The following is an 8,422-nucleotide window of genomic DNA, read 5'->3' as shown; positions in this document are numbered from 1 at the left end:
CTTCAATAATGGTTTTATAATTAGATCAAGTAAGTATCTCTCGCGGGAGAGTTGCATTTATTGATGATTGGTCGATAACGAACATTAATGTGTCCTGCTAGCTGACCAGTTCGCAATGCCTCATTACTTATTTCTAGATTAATTTTATGAATTTTTGGAAGAAAGTACATGTGTCCCACATGTTTTGAATCATTATTATTCTTTAAGAAATTATACGTCTGGGAATTTTTTTTTTTCATTATTGCTTTATATTTAACACTTCTCTCAACATGCCAAAATTGTAATGATTTACAATAAAAAGAAAATATTATCTTCCACACACATGACCATGCAAACACTGATATATAATTTCTTATTCAGTTGAACTCATGATTAGAATAAAAAAGTTCTAAGGTTCACGTATTGTCTTTTTTTTTTTTTTAAAAGCAACTTGTTCAAACTTTAGTCACTTTTGTCCATGTATTCATCCTTCCGTAACTTTCATTACCGTTACTTATTAATCAGCATCTGTATAAAAGACTGGTTTGATATTTCGTTTGAAACCTTATAGCGTACGCTTATAAGCGATTTCCAGATCTGACGAGAAGTCATTTCCTGTTTGACGATACGTTGATTTTTGCATGATACCTCCTAGCTAATGTCTAATAACGGTTGGGTGTCGTTTTATCAAATAATGACTGAATCCAAAAACGTCGAATCATCAATTGAATATTAATGCAATAACTGCTTTCTGGATATGAATACAAGGATGAACAAGAGTAGGTTGGTTAATGTTAGTTGCTCTTTTTTTTACTTTTATATTAGTCTGGGTTCTTGATACACTATTCGCAATACCGTAAGCGGTCTTTCTGGTTATATTTGAAGTGAAGCTTGCAAAATCAAAAAATATTTCACATGGATTCAAATTAACCTTCATATCCGAAAAACCAACAAATATGAAACAAATACTTAATCAAAATTAAAAGTAATTCAAAATGTTAAGTACAAAAATGTAGTGAAACAAATCATCATTAAACAAATTTAGAAAAAAAAGATGATCAGAGTTAAATAAAATTGATAAACGATATACAAAATTAAAGGAACGAAATAAATGAGAGGCGACAATAAATGTCATCATTTTATTTCAAATATTCCATTCAAGAGGGGGAAACTCATAAGGAATCGCACTGTCTGGCCTGAACTCAAAATTGAAAAAAATACATGCGTCGACAAGAGTAATCGTCTCTTGTTATGGGAATATTCGCTTACCTTTGAAAACAATCAGGTGAATAATTGTCTTATTGGCAATCATGCGACACCATATCTTCTTTTTATAAGGCTGGGATTATATCAAGTGCTCCGTATGGGTATGCAATTTAGGAAAATTGCTTAGGTTAATATGCAAATTTTATATCTATTTTCTTGGATACTTAATATATAAATAAGTAAGTATATCCAATCTAATCTTGGACCACAATTTCTGCTGGTCTATATATGTGACATAAGCTTATAAACGGTTCACTGCATACGTAATTATAAACTATTAAAATCAAATGAAAATTAGATTCTTCATTATCAGCGAGTTCATTATAGATGTGATTCACTTGGAAATAAATATTGATTTTTTTGGCTTAAATTTCAATCCAATAACTACATGTGTGATGATTTTGTATCATAGGTTCAATTGTTTACCTTAGTTACAGTTTGGCAGAAGCCTCATTTTATACATTTGTATAATACTTTAATAAACATAGAAAAGAGTAAGATGTTTTGCGGGTAAACTTTGGGTCAGGTCAAATGCGAAGGGGTGTTCCAAAGGAAACTCTGATACTGGTAACGAGGCACTTTGGTAGAACACACCTCCTTCAAGAATGGTACGGTTATCATAGGGGTATATAAGTAGGAGAGATTCCTTGCTCAGGGTCGATTGTCATACGTTTAGAAGACGAAGACCTGAAGTTACGGTACGTTGATATTTGATATCGTTGTCTCTTATAATAGATATTATTACTTAAGTGTAATAAAGAACAGGTTGGGGCCTGTTAGCAATACGGACTTGTACTAGGTGGAGTTTACAAACTGAACCGTATTGTTGTATCGTATAGGACAAGTGTGAGTCTGTGTGACCAACTTGTAAGGTACATAATAGTACCAAGAGGACAAGGACAAGTGTGTAAACTTGTAGGGTACATAACTGTACCAGAAGGACAAGTTTGTTCCTGACCCAGGACAAATTTGTAAGAGTTGTATATATTTAAAGTAGAATAGTTATAGATAGGAACGCAAAGAGCAGTTGTACATATTTTGGTTCATTGACGTTAATTTATGAATAAAGATTATTTGTTATATGTTTTGTAAATAGAACATTTTGGATCCAGTATCAAATTGGTAACTCATTCTAATATAGAAATAGACACGCTTACCCTGTGAACACGTTACACATGATTTACATTTGGAGGCAAAAACAATTCGTGGGAAAAATGAATTATCTATGAAAACTCCTGAATAGTCTTCGCAATAATATTGATTTTATTATGTTTTTTTGCTTTATATTACTCAGTATCTTTCGTTTATTATTTAATTTTATTTTTAAAACTCGGGTAACTATAAATCAGTTTAATAAGGGAACGTTTGCAAAGTGAAAACACTTTTCGGTATTCCAATGTAGTTTAACAAAATACGAAAACCAGATATATCGCTAATAATGGACTCGGGTTGAAAATTGAATGATTGAATTTACCAGGACGCTTGGATAGTAAAAATATTGATTACTCTTAGTCCATGGTAAATCTGAGTCTAATCGACAAACAAGTATTCGGTGATATTGGATTCTAGATCTGTATTCCTACACCTAAGGTACATTTCACAAGCTTTGAAGAATAAATTGGCAACTGTATGGAAAATATCCTGCCGTTGCTTTTTATGTAGGCTGTCCACTTAACTGATTATATATAAAAATCCTGAACATTTTGCATTAAATCTTTCAACAATGATCGAGTTGGAGAAGTAATAATATGCATAATAACATTTGTTTTGCTCCATATTATATCGTTATTTAGTTTGTTGAGAAATAAAGATAATAGTTTATCATACAGATCAATTCACACGGATGTTATAATTTTGCGCGTTCGTGCGAAATAAGTTTACAAGGTAGGTAAGGGACCAAAAGCCTATTTGCAGCAAGCGTGTCTCCGTCACACAACCACACATTTGTACCAGTTATTATTACCTATTTGCTCCCTTTTGTGGACAAAAACTTACGGATATGTAATGAATGTTCTTAATACGAGTCTAACATAAATGATCCCTATGAACAAAAGGCTTTGTTATTTGATCCTTTTTCAAACAGGAAAAGTGTTTTATTTTTAATAGATGTACATCTTAGACCTCTATTTGTTTACGGGGCCTCGGTGGCCGAGTGGTCTAAGTAGTTACTACTGTAATCACTAGCCAGTCAACACTGAGGTTGTGAGTTCGAACCCCGCTCGTGCGGGTGCACTCGACTCCAGTCTTAATTGACTAGGATTGTCAGTTTTCCTATCGAAGGTCGGTGGTTTTCTCCGGGCACTCCGGCTTCCTCCACCAATAAAAACTGGCCGCCACGAAATAGCCCAAAAGCGGTGCTTAAAAGTGGCGTTAAAACACCAAAAATCAAAAAAAAATCTAGTTGTTTACATACATCAATGGTCCATGGATAGTTGTCAAATTTTCAAATCTACCACATCTCTATTTTTTTTTAATTTAATTTAATTTAATTTAGTAGTGTCGGAGGGTTTCTGTTAGTGTATACATCACATCTTATTGTATATCCATATATAAAGTACAAATTGTATGTACACAATACGCAAGTCAGTAAAAACGCATTTAAACAGCATAAATTTTACTTATATGATCTTCATAATATTTACAAATATCTGTTAGCAATTCTTATCATAATGCTGACTAAATAATAGTGCAGTTCAAAACGGAAAGTCCCTTATCAAATGGCAAAATCAAAATCACAAACACATCAGACGAATGGAAAACAACTGTCATATTCCTGACTTGGTACAAGAATTTCCTTATGTAGAAAATGGTGGCTTAAACCTGGTCTTATAGCTAGCTTAACCTTTCACTTGTATGACAGTAACTGAATATTTGTAATGTGTTGATTATATAATACGCACATCTAAGAAGCGTTAATTTTAGAAAAGGAAACCATTGTTATCGAATAGGCGGGCGTTTAGGTAAAGAATTTAATTTACATATAACAAATTATAAACAAAAATCAATTCATGTCGCTGAATTATAATCTGTCCTGAACTACGGCCCCATCAAAAATGACTAATGTTAACCCAAACTTTCATGATTAATAAAAAAAAAGAGAGTACAAAGCTATTTTAAATGAACATAATAAATATCTACATTAATCCTTTCGTTTTTTCACAATATTATAGTCCTTCCATACGTCACAGTTCCATTTGAAAATGTCTTGTGTTCACGCTTGCCTAAATTTGTAAACCACACACACTGTCCTAAACTCAGTTCGCTAAGATGTGGTTCGACCAGTTGACAGATACACTCTCGTTGTTTCCAAATACCATGTCTGTTATAGGGTGATTTTTGCAAATCTTCCCAGTGAATGATATCATGGGAATAGTATGCAATAGTACACTCGATCAGTTTATCAGCCCATACCTATAAAAAAAATTATCATTAAGTAAGCATAAGTCTAGATTTTATAAGACAAAGGTTAATAAGTTTTAATTTTACAGCTATGAAGGAAACAACAGTTGTGCATGTTTTGCATAGAAATCCAAGTAATAAGTAATATCGTATCAACTGAGATACATTAACTCTATATGAATGCGCTACTGGAATGATGCTACACAGAAATGCAATGTTCTTAATTGGAACATTGAAAAAATCTATCTAAAAGCCCAGTTAGTCATATAGCTTCTCATGCATTGAGGTACTTTTTTCGTATTTATTTGTTTGGGTGTGAGCGTTACTCAAGAACAGATATTTGAAAAAAATCGATTGATGCAACAAATCTAAATAGTGTAATTTTATATTATATGTTAGTCAACATTAAAAAATGAAAGCACATATGAGAAAAAAAAGTACATATCTAACACAAAATAGTTTCAACGCATGGGTGTAACTTTTATAATATGTAGAATATTTAGGTTATTTGGTATCAAATGAAAGCTGAATGACTGGTGATCATTGTAGAACACTTTTTGACTTATAACTTTGAATAATAAAAAAATGCTCGAAATTTAAAAAGGAAGGCATATGTTGCCTGTTTGTCAGATCTGAAGTACCTGTTTTGGTACATCCGAAGTTCCGGGAACCAGTTCTCTTTTATATGTCATTAAAGGTATGGTGATTTATTTTCAGTACAATACATCATAAAGTGTTGCTTTGACATGCACTGATTGTCTCTTTATTTGAACTTAAAACAAAAGAACTGTGCCTGCTTTAAATTAAAGCATTTAAGATAGAAAGCAATGGGGCCATGAATTAGTGGTGTATTTCCTTAAAGCCTTTCAGGGGAGATGATGTGAACTCCAGTTTTTATGATTCATGTTTTTCTTCGCAAGTTCTCATTATTAATTTTTTTCTTCCAATGTTTTATTTATCAATGTGCCTCACTTTTGTTTCATTTTGGAGTGTTAGAAATCTTTGAGTTTACGCTAAGTTTTATTTAACTAAATAAAATATACCTCATATCCATCATCGACATCTGAAAACTCTGGAAACTTATTCCGCAGATACAGCAAAACAAATTCCTATAAATAAAACAGTTCTTAAATAAAATGGTCTTTGAAGTTGGTTTACTACCCACCCATGTTAAACAACTAATTTTGTTCGATTGTGCCGAGTACTGAGTCGGAATTCTTTAAACTTTAATACGAAGAAGTTTAAACGAAAATGTATATATCCGTCAGCTATTCATTTACATGTATATTTCACAATATATTTCTAATTTGACGAAATTAATAAGGTGTTATTTTCATTTGATGTTGGCTTATATCATAACCGTTACACAATGGCTGGATCAATAGAATGACGTCAGTATACTCATGGATTTTTAAGGTTAAATGGTGTTATTACTATGTATTGCTTCTAGGTTACTGTCCTTCCTATGTTTGCTTAACATCTCATCCTTCATATAAACCATGTAGATATTTTTGCACGTATGATTGTGTAGTGCTGCAACTTTGAAGCACTAAAATAGACTTAGTGCTTAATATGTTCAACTGTTTAAATTATTTGGAAATATTATAACATATTTAAAACAAAGTCAGTTTTATTATCTGAATACATGAATTCTTATTACGCGCTTATGTATTAAATGCATTCATACTTGTTTTGAGTGGCGTGAAAAGTAATATTGTTTTCTTGATGTCCGAAACACAGTAGGACAAACCACTCAATACGTTAACGTTGTTGTTAGTTTGTTTCTTCTTTTAGGTTTGTCATGTGCTTGTCATGTGCATGTAAAACGTTGCCTATGCCCCCTCCATTTCCATGAATATCAAACAGCCTATATCAAGAATTTTGAAATTTTTGGTCTTCAGACCTTTATGTGCCTACGTGTTATCTTAGAATTTCTTTTGATTTGTGTGTTTTTAAATAAAACAAAGGAGAGCCCAAATCGGACATTTTTTCGCCTATTTTCACTTATTTCGCATATTATTATTTTGCATAAACAATATTTTTCATATTAAGATAATAGCTTTTTAAGTATACATGGTATATTAACTTGAAAAATATACACAAATAACGATAGTTGTTTCCTTCATTCTCACACAATATTGTATTTAAGTATATTTCGGGATTATTACTTTATTTACAAAATTAGACAATAAAAATTGAAAATATATTCTCACTCTTCAGAAGTCATCACTAGATCAACAACATGTGATAAAATTTGTAGATATCAAATGAATTTTAGATTAATTTTGATGTAAACAGTTGTTTTTTCTATCCATTATTGTTTTCAAATGACTGTTCGCAAACTCTAGAAAATACTAAAAATCATGATTACAGGAATCCTCTGAGTAACATGATCGGAAAAGGTTTTCAAAAGATGTAAATTTTGGAGCATTTTTGCTGGACTCAAATTATTCGTATCTTTTTTTAGCTTTCCAGATATCCAATTATTCTATATTTACTTGTTACCTTTTGATTTAATTTGGTGATAGTGGTCAATATGGTCGATAGACAAATTCATAATCCAAACGAGCTGACTATCACTCAAATCTTGTTTTGCTTCAATTAGTTCTGTACTTTTAGAGGTGCATATTCTTGTGAAAAAATACTCAATTACTCCTATAAATGGTTTATGGACAATATCGATCATGTGTATTATTAATACATTTTGCTTTGATGGGAGTTTTGTTGTATTAAGTCTCAGCCTATTAGTGATAGCTTACAAGATAATTGGCAAAACGCTGAAATTGGTCAGAAGTGGTCATTCACTTTCCGTTAAACTAATAAGATGTTAATTGATAATTTCAGCATAATTGGCATTTTTGTAGATTTCGTAATTTTATCAGTTTTGCTGACTATCTATTACTTATATAATTCTTATGATATCAAGCACACACACTAATAAATCGCCTTTAATTGATTATATAAGAAACCGTCTAAACGTAAGCAAGTAGATAATCCTGTCATTTTGGTAATGTTAACTCCTGTCAGATATTTACATATACTTTAGTTTTCAATTAACTAGACAATTACTGGTTACTCGTTTTAACCCTTGTTTCGCTTTTTAGCCATAGCGACAACGTTGGTCAACAAGCCCCGAACAGAAAACCATGTAACCCGAGGAATCATACATTGGCGAAGCTTGGTTATTATAAGTCAAATAGTTTTATAAAAAGATATCAGAAGGAGTATAATCGGGGGAAAAAACGAAGAATGCCAAATTAATCATAGTCATAACTCATTTAAAGACCAGGTCAGATAAATATTGTGTTGGTATCACCAAAGTCCAAGCATGTACTTACCTTACAAGGCTGTGTATCATAACGAATCACTAGTATTCTCCTTAAGGTACTGATTCCAAAAAAATGTATTTGTTAAAGAAAACAGGTAGAAAAAAAACCACATTAATACCTTTTATAGTTTGTTTATATATTGTACTGTTACACCGCTGTCCCAGGTTAGGGGAGGGTTGGGAGTCCGCTAACATGTTAAACGCCGCCATATTCTGTATGTGCCTGTCCCAAGTCAGGAGCTTGTAATTCAGTGGTTGTCGTTTGTTGCTGTATATCATATTTCGTTCATTGTTTTTTAACATATATCAGGCAGTTAGTTTTCTTGTTTGAATTGTGTTACATTTGTCATTTCGGGGCCTTTTATAGCTGACTATGCGATATGGGTTTTGCTCGTTGTTGACGACCGTACGGTGACCTATAGTTGTTAACTTCTTTGTCATTTGGTCTCT

At 32.1% G+C, this 8,422-nt stretch overlaps 1 long non-coding RNA gene across 1 annotated transcript; it reads right to left on the bottom strand.

Moving 5' to 3' along the window:
• Positions 1-4,256: 4,256 nt before the first annotated feature.
• LOC127721601 (uncharacterized) lies at positions 4,257-8,045 on the bottom strand. Its single transcript, XR_007991335.1, has 3 exons — positions 7,983-8,045; positions 5,688-5,753; positions 4,257-4,656 (listed from the first exon to the last, which is right to left on the bottom strand). It is a non-coding gene; the product is annotated as an uncharacterized LOC127721601 (long non-coding RNA).
• Positions 8,046-8,422: the final 377 nt, after the last annotated feature.

Source organism: Mytilus californianus, unplaced genomic scaffold, assembly GCF_021869535.1.
Source record: "Mytilus californianus isolate M0D057914Y unplaced genomic scaffold, xbMytCali1.0.p SCAF_12, whole genome shotgun sequence".
Classification (NCBI taxonomy): Eukaryota; Metazoa; Mollusca; class Bivalvia; order Mytilida; family Mytilidae; genus Mytilus; species Mytilus californianus.
The sequence above is the reverse complement of the archived record's forward strand: the minus strand, read 5'-3'. Positions and strand labels throughout refer to the sequence as shown.